Source organism: Strix uralensis, chromosome 12, assembly GCF_047716275.1.
Source record: "Strix uralensis isolate ZFMK-TIS-50842 chromosome 12, bStrUra1, whole genome shotgun sequence".
Classification (NCBI taxonomy): domain Eukaryota; kingdom Metazoa; phylum Chordata; class Aves; order Strigiformes; family Strigidae; genus Strix; species Strix uralensis.
The window spans coordinates 16,636,810-16,652,640 of record NC_133983.1 but is presented as its reverse complement, the minus strand read 5'-3'; the positions used below and the strand labels follow the sequence as shown (position 1 = coordinate 16,652,640).

At 35.6% G+C, this 15,831-nt stretch overlaps 1 protein-coding gene across 1 annotated transcript in view; it reads right to left on the bottom strand.

Annotated features, from left to right (window-relative positions):
* Positions 1-13,274, bottom strand: part of CDH8 (cadherin 8) — a 244,324-nt gene extending 231,050 nt beyond the window's left edge. The window contains exon 1 of the mRNA XM_074881585.1: positions 13,218-13,274. The gene's annotated coding sequence lies outside the window, so the exon portion shown is untranslated. The remainder of the gene's footprint in view (positions 1-13,217) is intronic.
* Positions 13,275-15,831: the final 2,557 nt, after the last annotated feature.

Below are 15,831 nucleotides of genomic sequence, written 5' to 3'. Positions count from 1 at the left end.
TTTTTTTTTTAGCTAAGGTGCAAATTACACCAGAAGATACACTGCAAATAGAAATTAACTCTTACAAAACATTAAAGTTTAAAGTTTGACATTTAATGGGCATTCTAATAAAGTTTGAGTGCAAGGATGTCTCTAGAGATTTATTCAAAAGGGTCATAAAAAACAGTCATAAATTTGTTTTGAAATTTGAATGAAAACTCAGAGTTGTTTTTGGACTGTTCACTCACTGATTGGCAGTGCTACTAATCACTTGACATGAAATTTGGCTATGACACTAAGGCTAACAGTCAGGCTCTTAGACAAAGAGTTCAGTGAAAACTCCAGTGCTTACAAGTGGCTGTTAGTTTAATGTCCTGTTGAAAAAACAGCACTTTCATTGCCCTTTAATGCCAGGGTAAGACACTCTTCAGAGTTAAAAATGGCACTTATTGAATTACCATTACTATTTTCTACAGTCTATTTAATGACTATTCCCTGTACAGATTCCACTTCTGTTTAGCAATGATGGATTAAGAGTCTCAAAAATGCTCTGTGCTGCATTCCACACCCCACAGAAACTCAGTGTGTAGTGGAGCTCTACGTGAAGAAACAGGTTGGAGTTGAGATGGGCCAGGAGAAGTTGACTGGGTTAGAAAGACCAAAGGAATCATCTCCACCATCTCATTTTAGTCCCGCACTGTTTTGTTTTTGTTTTTGTTTTGTTTTTTTTCCTTTTTTTCTTTTTCTTTTGTTAACAGGCTGTCCCAGAGGAGTGATACATTTCTGTAACCATTTAAGAGTGCTTGGTAAAGCTGCTCATTGGAGCTGAGGCTGGATTCTAACCGTATGGTAATCACTTCAGTATTGGCTCTGAAATGTTTTTGAAAACTATTTGCAAGTCCTTTATACTAAAACTAAAGGTAAGGGAAACAAAATGGGAAAATAGCAGTCCACCAGAAAATGCATGGATTTCAGGTTTCTTTTATTTGCCCCTCAATTTCATTTTCAAAAGATCACTCCCTTACTTAGCCTTTCTAGACTAAGCTTCACCCCGAGTGCAATTTCCAGTGGAGTTATAAACCCCTGAAAAATGGGGTTTATAACAGAAATGTTGACAGCTGGCTCTTAACAGTAGCAGAGTTACCCACCACTGCTATAATATAGTAGTCTCTACTCTAATTCTGATGAAAAGTTACTGTAATGTGACTCCCTATCTATACTAGGCCACAGCATTTTTCTTCTTTATGGGCCTCATTATGGTAAGGAAAATGCATGTCCCCCTAGAGAAAGCTGGTAAAAGAGGATCTAAGTACTTATAAGCTATGTTTCTTTTACATCAGTGCCTGAATATAAGGCTAGAAGATCTAATGTGCTTACTGTAATGAGAAACATTATCAACACTCCTCAGAAAATGCAGACTTAGATGTGGTACAGAATTCTAACATAAGTTAATCTATAGTGTCTTTTATCTTGAAGGATTCCTAGGTGTTTTAATGAATAATGTCCCTGGGCAACATTCACTCATCCCAAAAAGCACAGCCGCCTGTAGGATGGACAAAGCGTCCTTTCTCCATCATCAGTACTATAACACTCTTCATGCTCACAGATGAGGAGGGAAACAGAAAACAGTTTCTCAATTGAGCACAGAGCTTTACATAAAATATATTGCCAAAATTAACTACCAAGTGGGAGGCACAACAGTTTTGCATCAAATGGTCTCCAGATACTTCCTATAGGTACATCAAATAATTCTTTATAGTGAGCCACTGCATATTTGTTTTTATTAGAAAACAGAATTCCTAGTGTTTATTCTATTATTCTTGTTATGGAACAGCACTACAATCACACAATGTCTCTGTTCTAACTGTGCAGTTGCACTTGCTATTTTTTGTGCTACTGGGGGAAAAAAAAAGTGAGAGGATGCAGACATTATTTTGCAAAATTTAAAATGAAAAAATATATTTTACATGAACATTTCCAATATGTTTCAGTATTCTTTCTTCACACTTGTATTTTTCCAGTATTAAATTAGGGATTTTTGATTTAATGTTTGTGTTCATGAATACTATGTGTTTATATGTGTGTTAGAGAGAGGGTGAATTTATGCACATAAACTGTCATTTCAAGGTCAGATTGTGAAATGCAATTGCTATTAATGACAGTAAACAACAGAGGTGGATAAATATGGGTAGCTTTTAGCAGATGAGCAGCTTAGACCATTGCTTAATATTTTTTAGAATAGACAAAAGTTTTTGATACACAGTACAAAACAGTAGCAAAGACAGAGCAAAGTCAGAGCTATAATCAGAATGTACTGTGATTAAAAAAGAATAAATCAGATGGATATAGGAGATTATGACCATCTGTATATTTTTGCCTCACACGTCACTCCTACCCTTGCTTAAGGCCCCAAAAAATCCCATCCCCAACATATTTGCCTAGGAATATATCCCATTTCGTCCTTGTGGGGTAACTTCCCTTTAACAAAACATGCAGCTCCAAAAAAGGTTAATCAATATTAATAGCTAGACAAAAAAGGAATTAGTAGAAGGAGATGGTAGGTACCTTTTTTTTACAGTACATCACCTTGCAAAATCCCTTTTTGCATGAGGTGAAAGTTGCCTAAACATGAATTATCTGATAACATATCTGTAACTCACTGGTCTGGCCTGGTCAAACACACATGACATGATTGGTAAATACTCAGATATTCGTATCTAACCCAGAACATGATAACTACCTGTTCAATTCAAACAGAATGAGGTGTAAGGATAATGTTAATTGTATTTGTACACAAAATGCATTACTTATCTGTTCTGGATGAGAATAATTTTTGCCCATAGTAAAGCACACAACTGTTAATTTTATTTTGTCTTGCTCTGAAAATGGAGGTAAAAGTGACCTGTGTTTCCATCCACTTGATGGTGCTGTTTCCAAAATACATACTACATAGTGAAAATGAGTAAATGAAATCCGTAACTTACTTTACTCCTAGGAAATATGATGAATAATGAATTAATTTTCTTACACTCTGCTTTAGATACAAAAGCTACAACATCCTATCATTCCAGTGTTTCCTACATTTTCAACTAAATGCAGCAATTCTGTTTACCCTCTTCCAATGTATGACCAAATCTTTTAATCTTTTCTTAAATTGCACAGCCATGTGACAGTCAGTAAGGTCACTTGCATAATTAGGATGACTCATCTAACAAAGTTTGGCAGATCAGCATTTTGAATGAAAGATTTGAATTTTTGCCAGAAAAGGAGACTGGAAATTTAGACCCTGATCTTCAATGACTGAAATACTTGAGAACTTTCATATGCACCCTCTCCTTATGCAAAGGATCAAACCATGCTTATTTGGGTTGCGTCTACATTTTGGGGACTATCAGTGGCCAGCTGAAAGTATTAAGGTTAGAAGACTACATAATGTCAGAGGGGAAACATCAATGGTGCAGTCAAATAGATTATTTGAGTAGGATGTATTATGCAGCAGAACCAGGAGGCTTATATTACAAACCATGCTGTAATAAAACACAAGAGCTAGAATTAGTACAACGAAATGTACGCATGCACAACATAATGGGGTCTTGCAGAGATCAAAAAAATAGGAACTATTTGTTGCAATTCCTAGCACTAGAATTACTTCCCATAGATTTTTCTATAGCAAGAATAAAAAATTCAGGTACTGAATTTTACTGAAAACTTGGTATCAAGGTCTACATAAAATGTTGTTACTTTTAAATAAAATCATGCAAAAATATTTTTAGATCTTGGGTACTTTACATTTATTAATAAATATTTTATGAAGTGCCACCACAGATGCTATTTAAACATGTGATAAGCCTGAATAATTAGTCTGCAGCACATAGCACGAATAAAACAGATTACTTGGAAAAAAAGCAAAAGTGCCAGGCTTGCCTAAGACACAAAATGAGGATCTGAGATGAGGCAATGAAACGACATTAACCTTGATTAAGGTTACTGCCTAAAACTGTTTGTCAACACAGGATCTTTCAATGCATTACTCTTATTCCTGTTCTTATATTTCAACTTAATCTGAATGAAATTTTAATGCACTTTTAAAAAACATGTTAATAATTACATGGAAAAAGAAAGTGTCAGAATCAAATATAAATTCTTCACATGGTAATTTTCTCTTCACATTATTCTCCCCTCTGCAGTGGCTTTATTCCATTAAAGCAGGGCTTGTCTATAACTGTCAGGCTATGTACAACAATTTCAGGAAGAGTTTTTTGGGTCACTCAGCTTTGACCATCTTGGATCTTGTTGTTTTGTGTGAGAGCTGGGTATCTGACAGGCTGACATGATTACCGCTGTGTTTTCTTCTGCCTTTTTTAGGCTTATCTGCAAGATACACTGGCTCTGAGACCCTGCCCTGCTAACATCAGCCTGACAAAAATCCATCCTGTTAGCGACTGATTACCCTCCCTGCCAGGCTGAAATGATCAATGAGTGGATGGACTTGTCAGACAGTTCTTTAGAGATCTCTGTGGCAGTGCCTGCAGAAGTGTAATAGTGGAAAGAAAAACAGTCTAGGGACCTGCTCCTTCTCTTGTAACATGCATGTGTGGTCCTTTTCTACTCCAGAGCCAGTGGCTCTTCAACCTGGCTGAAGAACTGGCTTTAGACCTTTGTGCTGTAGAATGCAAAGTTTATGCAGTAACTTTGTAGATGTACACAAAACTTAAACTTAAATGCATTACAAATCTGCCTAGCAACTAGAAAGTACAATCCTATGTGTTCATTACTTTGTGCAACTGCATCAGTACTTTAGTTTTAATCATGACTGCACTTTGAGGCCCATCTACCAGGAGTCCTCATTTACCAGGGACCATGGGAGCAGTCATGGAAAGGACAAACTTGATTCCTTTCAGTTTTACTCCTGGACTGCATTAGATGCAGCCACTAATGAATATTTAGTCGATGGGACCAAAGGAAGTAAGCCTGGTTGAAATTGGATCAATGTGGATCAAGCTCTTAGCACCAACTAAATGGCTTCACAAACATGGTCGTGTTGCATCACACTATTTGCTAATGTAGCTATAGATAATGTGTGGCTACCACTGGGAAAGCAAAACTGAAAGCAGGAGTAAAAGTAAAAATGGTTGTAATAAAAGATGTACAGTTATGTTATGTCAAAGTAATTTTCAAACAAAGAACACAGGGGAAAAAAAGAAATATATTACTGAAGGTTTTTTTATGTAACTAACCCTTTTGTTGCTGTTGATAGTATCTTACATGAGCAGGATCATCTATGATGTTTATATTAACTTTTATAAATATGCAAGGCATTCGTTGTTAAGTGTCTAAGCAACCATGCAGTTCCTACACATACAATACAAATAAGTTTCCTGGCAGCTAAGAAATTGGAAAAGTTATATTGCAGACCTAGAACTGTAACTATTTTGTTGTTGTTGTTGTTTAGTTGTATTTTGGTAGTACCTGGAGACCATAAACAAAGGCAGACCTTGAAATGTAAATAGAGAAGAGGCGAGTATTTAAGAAATATAATCCATATTCCACCATATAATTCCTATTCCAAGGGTACTTGGGGCACAAAGAAATTTATTGACATGCCTGAATGTGCATAGCCAGTTGGAAATAGTGAACAACTGCAGAGAGTTTGAGGTCAACTCATTGCAAATCACAAATCTGCATTCACACTGGGGCTCTGGTACTGATGTGACATAGACATGTCCTAAATGTTAAAAAAATAATACATATGATAGTCCCTATCTCAATCAGTGCATTATCCTTCTCAGAGATAAGGTGCAGCTGTGGTTTAACTGTGACAAAATTTTAATGTTAAAGCTTGTTGAGAAGCCTGAATACAAAATCATTGGTAATCAGATGATGAAAATGTGAACTTTTTGTAAGACAACCATGGAAAAATACTAGCTTTGTTATTCGACAAATATTACATTGCAGGACTGATATAATGTAGTTTTGTGTTTACAATGTAAACCTCACAGACCACTTCAAAAGAGTACCAAGTATAACTCTTGCACAGCACATCAGTTTTGCACTAGCAGATGGTAAAGCAGGAGTTCTGATTGGAGATGCTGATGCCAAACAAGAGGTACAGATTCCTCAGTGGAAAGAACTGTGTTGAAGTCAAATAAGTACAGAAGGAAAGTGCTGCAGTAAAGAAGAATTACTCTATTTCTATATCCAGAGTTGTCACCTAGATATGCTTAAAATACTTCACTGTAAATATTTGCCAAACTGTAGTACCACAAAGGTACTATAGGCTTCCCAGATGTTGATAAAAAGCAAGACATGTAAGAACAGGACTAAGGACGTGTTAATTGTAGTACTAGTGAAGAAATCAAGGAGTGAAAAAATTGGATTTGACTTTGTGATGAATAGTGAAGTCTTAAACACTGGCAGGATTGCAAAAATAGTACAGCAAATTGGGCATATTATTACAAAACATAAGGCTTTCTCTGTAAGGATAACTGATGGTGTGTGATTTTCTTTTATGAACAAAGTGTGAAAGCTATTAGAAAAAAACCAAGCATTTTGAAAACAGAAAGGAAAAAAGCACATAACCTTGTCTTTGCGAGTAGTCCTTCTAGAAATATCTTTAAACATTTATAATACATGGATATGAAAATATCCTGTTATTTTCTTGTGCTATTCTGCTGGAAAAGACTCATACCTTTGATAAGGACTTTCACAAAATCTTAGGCATTATTTAAATCCTTCTTTAGCCCTGAAAATAGGACATAAGTAGAATAGGCACTTTGCTGGTCCTCCACACAGAAAATAATTTTATCCATTTTTTTTTTTTTTTTTTTAAATCTTAAATGAAAAGAAGAGAACTTGAAAAACCAAAGTCTGAACAAATCCTGTAATCAACAAATTTGGTCTTGTTTTTCTCTCAGAAGTCCTTGAATAGATCATAGATTTACTCTTTAAAGCATCTTGATGACATATTTTAATACAGGCATTATGGTTTGTGGCTTGCTAGTCTTAGATTTTTGAGATTTATTGCTTAGATGTGATTATCCATTATCTCTGGCCTATAGAAGAGCACAGTGACTGAGACAGTGAAAAATAAGCTGTATGCAGTAATATGAAGCAGTAGATCCCAGATTTAAAAAAAAAAAAAAATTAAGACCTGTTGTTCTGGATTGTTTATTGCTATTTTAGTTTAGGTTTTTTATATGTTTTTTTTTTAATGTCTAGTCTTTCATCTTATACTGCTGACATTCCTAGAACTGTTTGATATTTGTTAGCATGGCAGTATTTCTGGCTATGAAGGCAGGGCAAACAGCCTCGCAATACGGTCAGTACAAGGATGCTCTGGGGCTCTCTGACTACCCATAGCATCTTGGGGACATCCTGAGAATACTTCAGCTGAAATGCCAGAGGTAAAAACTCAGGATCTGATAGAAAAGTCTGAAGAAGGCATCAATGAAGCAACCCTTCAGTACAATACATTTTGTGTCACCATAAGGGAAGATGGATCTCATCAGAAAGAGAAGACATGAGAGGATTTGGCAGACCTTTCAAGTAGGTATAGAGTCCTCTCTACACCTGCGTTTGAGTGGCATCTTACAGTAAGCTATAAAAACTTGCTTGAGACCTATCAAACAGAGGTCTTGAAGAAATGTCCTTCCTTGGTTCTTTGCTTCTGGGATAATTCTGAGTCCCTCATCATCATGTGATGAGCAGGAGCAGAACATCAATTCATCTGTTTCTAGATTATCCAAACTCTGATACTTGAAAGTGAGGGTACCTGTTCTACAGACCCCATTGTCCTCTGGGAGCACTGTTTCCTAGGCATTTAAATGTTATCACTGAGGATGGAAGTTGATACAGTCAAGCTGCGGATGTTGATAGGAGAACATCTATGAGCCTCTGCTCCTTAAACCACGTCACTGAGTATGGTCCAGGCTAGTGGTAAAGGAGGACCTTTCCAAACACACTGGTAGTCAGTATAGCCAGTACTCTGACAACATGGATAGCTCGCCCATGGAAACTGGAGATATCCTGGAGCATAACAGAAAGATATCCTACAGGATTATAAGGTTTTGAGGAGCACTGGATAAAACTGTCTGTCCTGTCAATGGCTCTGACACAACTGGAATTAATTACATTCAGAATACAATTATAATGTCATTACAGATGAATGAAACAGATGATCTGTAAACTTACAACCTACCTAAAAAAACAAGAGTTGCAATGGGCATGTCAATGCCAGATTGCTTTTGCCACAGATTTATGGGAAAGCCCATTGACTGCTGGATTAGGATGGGAGCCTGGAAACAAGAATTCAGTATCTCCTGGTCCTGTGAGTGAAGACTCTGAGGTGAAACAACAGGATGGTACAGATCAGTGTCTGGGTATTTTATTTGATGTGGTTTGAAATGAAATAGCAGTTCCATAGTTAAATGCACTCATTCTGTCAAGACTACTCCAGATTCACTTTTTTCTTCATGACTGTAAAAAGATCCGATTTCCACTATGAAGTCTGGAAACATATCAAATATGAGGGTAGAATTAGACCTGATATAAGCTTGGTGATTTTAAAGAATACAAGATATATCCATCTTTCATTGTAAGAAGGTTTTAGCTTTCCACTGGGATTACTAATTTTTGCACTGCTATTGTACTGTAGTCTATCTATTTTTAATAAATAATGTTAATGAAAGACCTTTATTGCAAATGCATGTGTACAGGTTTATTTCTTGACTCATTGTTGCATTTATTTTTAGCTTCCTGATGAATTTAGCTTTTTTATAAAGTGTACAGGGAAATAAAGGACAGGAAAATCCACAGTACCATGTACAGAGGCAAAACAAAGAGTAAATACATTCATTGCTTTCCTCAAAAGAAATGTATTGTGCAGCTCCTGAGGAATACAATATTGAGATGAAAATGAAGCTGCAATGGAAATGGAATGAGAAATAGGTATTTGCTTCTGGGTGAACACAACAAACCTATCAGCTACATAGTTAAAAAGCAGCAGCCCCATCACACCAATTCCTGATGACTAAATAAACTACAGGTAAAAAGACAGGGGAATAAGACAGAAGGAAAGAAGGGAAATGAAGCTGCCAAATGAAAGAGAAGTGTTTCTGCAAAGGTCAGTAAGGGATAAGATTAGTTTGGAGTAAGCCAATACTACAGTGTAATTTGCAATATTTTCAAACACTTCAGAATAAGCATTCCTCGCTATTTTTAATACAGGCTTTGAGCCATGACTATCTAAATAGACAGAGTAGGCATTAAAAGTTCATAGGGCTTGATATTGCCTGTAAAGAGGGAGCCCCTACAGAATTTTATTTTATTACTAACCTTTATTAGCCTTGTAGCCAATGCTGATTAAAGTGTTGTGGCATATCTGTCAGCATGCATGAATGCATGGAGATTATTAGCAACTGCATTTAAAAGTCTAAGAGCCAAGAGGTAGAGTCACAAGCCTGGAATACTAATTCCTATTTTATTCCATGGAAACAGTCAAAGGGATGGATAATAGCTTACTTGTCTCCTTTTATTGACATGTTTATCTATCCTTTTGCTCTTTTCTCTCAGCATGTAACTAAGACAACAGAAAATAATACAAAATATGAGGTATCTACAAGTATGGGTCAAATTGATTTCAGTGCAAAATATCCAAATCTGACTGGTCAAAAATAACTACTTCTAGCCCCTATAGGCTAACAACTTAATTGGAATATCTCCACTTAAGCTGCTCACAGGCTGATTTGGACTAAGTAGAAATATGTATTCAGCAAAGGTAGCCTTTTATTATTATGCCTGTAGACACATTCCAGTCCTTTACTGAAGTATTTTGTTGATTGTGTGATGAATCTTTTGTAGACATAACTTCTAACCCAGTTGACTCAAATTTCTTCACTGAAAATATTTAGAATTCACAATTCAAATTGAGCTGCATGAGCAGTTACTTGAGTCACACTGCATTCTTTTGTCTTGGGACCTAAACTTAACAAATTACTTAAAATTTAAGAAATTTAAGCCTATGTTAATTTTCATGATACCCAAAGCAAATTTCTTTCATGACTAACTGTGTTTTAGTTATAGCAAAATACTGGTTTGGTCAATGTTCAAATCAACTTTTCTTTTTTAATATGAATCCAAACAAAATGTGAATAAGGCAGCTAACAATCTGGTTTAAAGTGAAGCTCCACTGGGAAGTGGCTACATGTTTATAAACAATATCTTTCAATATTTATGATGCTCCATTCAATGCCACAGTTCAGAAAATCCTGAGACAAGTTAGGCAAAATTAGACAGAGCTCTACTGATGATTTAGGAAACCTATCTGTGTACAGTTCAAGTAATAGAATTTTGTTGATGTACATCACAATGAAAAATCTTGGAAAGATTTATCTTTCCTCCATATGACAAGAAAACTCTTCTATGTGGTACATAACTAAAACCAAAGGATCATAAACCACATCTGAGCATTAATTTTAATGAACAAAGAGATGGGTTCTACCCAAGACAAGCCAGTTGTTCAAATGTGAATCACAACTGTAGCTAGAGATCACCAATGTTGCTTCGGCATTTTTTTGCTAGAAAAGATTTTATGAGGCAGAACATGACAGTCTGGTAGAAGGATCCCGAAGTTTAAAATAAGTAATCTCTCATGTCCTCTTTTAAAATAACATAGAGGAAAAGTAGTCATAGGTGTAAGTGTAACACTGTAGACTGTAAATATACATAATGTAATCTTAATTAATTAAATCAACTAATCAAGACGATATGTTGAGTTAGCAAAGGGATAGATTAAAATTTTAATAATCATAATAGAAACTGTCTGTCGAGGTAAATAAAAAAGCCAAGTGTTATCTACCAAAGTGTTTGTGTAAACATCTCGCTATTCTATTTCTGAAAATGTTGTGTAATTTAAAGCTGACTGACAATCCTGTCCACCAGTTTTAAACCTGTATGAATGAATGTATTTGCCTCTTAGTATTTTTTTAATGTCTTGGTAATTTAACATGCTTTGCTTCTTTATCACTTAATGATTTTTATATGTCTGTCTATAATACTTGCAATTCCAATACAAAGTTGTATTTCATCGTGTTTCTGTAGCTAAAGATGTTTTGTTATCTGTATTCTAAGAGCCCCAAAAGACTCTAGCTAAGATAAAATGCTCCTATACCTGGGATACTATACTGTAAGCATATAAGGTCTGATCAACACCTGTTACCACCTCAGTGATCTCTGAGATCTCGCCATTAAACATGGTGGTAGACCTGAATAGACTACCCAAACAATACTCACAGTAGTATCTAGAGATATTGCATCTCATTTCCTAAACCTTAAACATCCTAATATGTCAAAAAAATTAATATAATGAATCACTATTATTTCTCTACTGGAGCAAAAAGTAGTTGAATTAAATTTCCCCAGTGTTTTCCAATTCTCTGTAGCATCCATATTATGCTCTCTAATATGGATTACTGTGATTTTTCTGCTCTCTCTAAAAAGAGTCATCTGTATTATGGTTTCTCATCTGCTCTTTCCCTTTATGCTGTACTATTTAGAGACTTCCTTGTCAGCTCTACATGAAACTTACTGTAAAGCACAGATTTACAGTCACTGTGATTCACATATTCAATGCAGGAGGCCCTGAATATCTAAGTAAATTCTATCCCACTCTCTGACTAATAATGTATTACTTGTAGGGATATTGTCTTATCACAAAGTGTGAGGACTTTGTTTCATGCTTTTGCTTATTTGTCTGCTGTGGTTTGCAGTTCTATTCATCACTTACTGCTTTTATTCTTCTATTTGACTTCTTTTAGATCGATTTCCTAATGGCCTTGCCACCTGGTCTGACCTGATAAACTGACAGTATATACTGTAAATTTTGGTCTAAGATTAACTTTTCCTAAGATAGATATACCTTTTTTGTTCAGTTTGTCAGTGTTGCTTTCATAAATATTCTGGATTTCAAGTGTTGAACTGTGTTTGTCAAAACTGAAACAAGTGAATCTATATGAAGATGAATACAAAAATAGAAGTTTAAGTAGGCTTTACTTAATAAATGTTGATTCATCAGTCTGGCAACTATTTCAGTTTGGGTATAGTAACTGGGAATTTAGAGGAAGCATTGATGTAGCATAGCCTGCAAAACTCAAGGTTGCAAAATATTTTCTGTATGGCAAAAACTCATGTTACTCTGTTAGCTTTGTCAGAAAAACTATCTGAAATTCTGAACCCATTTTACTGCACAGAATAATGGCGAAGATCATATCTATTTTCCTCTCCATACCAGCTAACAGAAGTTTTATCCACCTGTGTTAGGTCCACCTAGCCATTGCTGTTTAACTAAGATTTTCTGGTCAAGTTTGCTTAGCCTGCAAAAAGCATCTTTCGTCTACTGATAAACAGAATTTTTATTTACTTAAAAAGAGAAAACCTGGCATATCGATAAGCACAAGCCTCCACCAGGGCATACTCTCATAGAGGACACAGAACATTTTCAACAGCAGCTTACTCTCCGAATCCTATATCAAACCCTTCAGTTACATTTAAGTAATATAACCTATTAAGTTACCTTAATAACATTTGGAGTAGATCTGTTTCCTATCAAGTCTGTCTTTGGTTGAGTGGTAAACAAAGGGTTTCTTCTTCCACAGTTCTTAAACCAGAGCTGAATTTATACTCAATGCTGTTCTAACTGGGTCTTTTTAAAGCACTTATCTCACTTCCAAGTGCATTTTCTATGAATTAATCACATTTGCTACATTTCCAGCATGCAAGTGTTAATGATCTTAAGCATTGTCCTTCCACCATAAAGATTTTCTCAACTTTAGCCATAGCAAAAGAATGCAACATCTGAATTTTGTCTCTTCTGTGAATTTAGAAGTTTAGAAACAGAATACTGCAATGTGCTTCAGTTCTCAACTGCTGTCTTTAGTTCAGTGACTAATAAAGTAAAAGAACTGACTTCTACAATTCTTCCTCTGTCTACTAGCTTCTGAAAGTCAGGTCCTTTTCTTTGCTTAGTTAAGCAATTTAGTGGCTTCCTAGGTTGCAACAAACTCCATATGTTTCCTTAGCAACTCTTACAAGAAGTCTTCCACTGTGTCAGAGGCCTGGGCTCTGTATCAAACTCCTGTTCTTTTCAGCCACCACCACTGCCCACCTTCTCGTGTTCCTCTGCCTTCACTTCAGAAGCTTCTTCTAATGAGCATGCTGTTCTTACCAGGAAAGAACAACCTTACCTTCTCTCCAGTGAGATCCACATGACCTTAGGAACAGCAGCAAGGGCAAGGTAACCATGCACCTTCTTTTTCCATGACCCAAATATTGCTTATTTCATAGAACATGAAGTACCCAGACAGTGACCTGTAAAACAACAAACAAAAAATACTGTCATCTGTCAGTGCTCTGAATAGGTTTCAGTAAAAGACTTCATTGTTCCTGAACCTGATGAAACTATTGTTCTGGTAAGCACACCTTAAGCCATGTTCTGTCCCTGGTCACTACAGTATAACTGCACTGAGAGACCATAGCACTTAGACCCACCCAGAAAATAACGTTTTTTGGGTGTCTTTTTCCTGATTCTCCAAGGCTTTGGCTTTGGAATGGTAACGTTATCTTGACAAGTCTGTCAGGGAGAGCTTTTAGGTGTTTTTGAAAATCTTGAGCATGAAGTTAATCAAAGCTGAAATGACTCCTAGAGGCATTATGGAGGGAAAAAAACCTAATTTTGTTTCTCCCGAGAAAATCCTAGATCAGTTAACATCCACAACATATGACTTTGTTATGTGATAAGTTACTTAATGAAGGCCTGAATCTACAGTGGGCAAGAATGAAGGGTCTGTATGCTGGAATATTCATCACTGCAGCTGTAAAGTACCTTTGAACGAACAAACGAACAAACACACACACACACTCTCTCTCTCTCTCTCTCTCTCTCTCTTTCTCTTTCTCTTTCTCGTAATGGCAACAAATCTGGGTACAGTTTGCCTTCTATAATACCTCAGAGTAGAATGTCTCTACTTTGTTAACTGTAGAAAAACAGATGAGGGAAAATATATTTGTTTTTCAAATATAATGAAGTTACTGTGAATGTCTAAAAAAAATGTAAGGGTGCATTATACTGTGATTCCAACTCATTGCCAACATTTGTTCAATGTATTCACTTTTTGTATTATTCGTTAACTGTTTTTGATATTGAATAATGTTTTCATGTTCAAACTGCAGTTTTGTCTGAGAATTGCATAGAAACTATGTAGACTGTATCACTACCTTTCTTCTTCAGAATATAAGGTATAACGTGTTTGCACTTTGCTGAGGGTTCTTATCGTAGTACATACAGATGCAGAATCTGTAAGAATTCCACATAAGAACTTTAGAGACTCTTAGGTTTTCTTTCATCTGTTTGGATTCCATAATGTATAAGGAATATTTCCACTATAACATTTAGGTTCTTATATAAAGTCATGATTCATTCAGCATTTATACAGTATAATTCCTACAGCACTATAGTTAGCCCTAGTGATATTTGTTTATAGAATGTAAATTTACATATCTATAGACAAATGTAAATTGGATCAATTATTAAAAATGGATTAAAATAGAAATATAATTATGCTAGCACATCCTTGAAGACGATTGCTACTATTCACTTTAAAAACACACAACATGACAACATAATATGCACTTTATTTAGCTGTTGTGAGAACAGCTGTCATTTAAGAGACCTAATAAGAACATATATGAAACAGGTTTTTTTCTCGGAGTAGCTCAAGTGTATATAAGATTATTTTTAGAAAATTTTAGTTTCTGGTGTTTGACTTGACTCAGAAAAGAAAAGATCCCTCTCAACCTTAAGCAGGTACTAAAATTAGATTTTATTGCTACTGTGGCATCAAATCTGAGATGTACTGATGTTAATTTTTGTATCAGAGTTTTATCAGTATTCAGTATTTCCATCTTCTGCATTTGTTAAATACTCTTAATATCTATATCTGCATGTTGACAAGAAAGTTTCACTAAGTTTGTAATGATGACTTTGTTAACATCAGAGTTAATCTGTCATACTGCTCTCTTTAGCATAATTAAGACCTCTTGATATGCTTTCCTGGACAAGATGAACCTAAACAGGTTTGTTTCCCATTCAGCTGCCTCTCCACATAATATATACATTAAACATCGGTTTAAACTGGAACATAATCTTAGTATCAAGCTGTTTGTTCTGTGAAATTCTGCTCAGTTATTTGCTTTAAGGCATGGAATAAATGCAAGTCACGTTTGGGTACCTGATGTCACATCTACTTTACTGGGAGAGACAGAACTGAGAGGTTGTAATTCTGGAACATTTATAGCTGAACAATTATTTTTTTCCATTAAAAAAATAAAGATTATGCTAAACAGACAGTTTTAACCTTTTTCTTGGACAACTGGATTCAGAAGACAAATAACTATTACTGTTTTATCTACAAAAACCAATGAGCCAGAAATGAAAAACTACTAGCACTGCTGCAGAGGTGTTTTACCGGGTAAGGTAGTTTTAATTCAGTGTCTTAATGTACTGTCAGGAGACAGAAGTTAAACAGGACATTCTGGGCAGCGTGACTGTTTGAAAAATACACAGAAATTTGCAGCCCACTGACAAGAAAACTCTCTATACTATACATTTTTATTTGTGTATTGTATATAGACATACATATATAGTATACATACATGTATAGTGTACCACAACCCTGGGTTAAAATTCTCCAACCAGCTCTGAGGAACTCATGTTAGATTTCCATATTATAAGAACAGTTGTTGCTCCTCTCTCCAAGTGCTTTTTGTCTTGCAGACAAGTTTTCTTCTGAAGTTCAATAG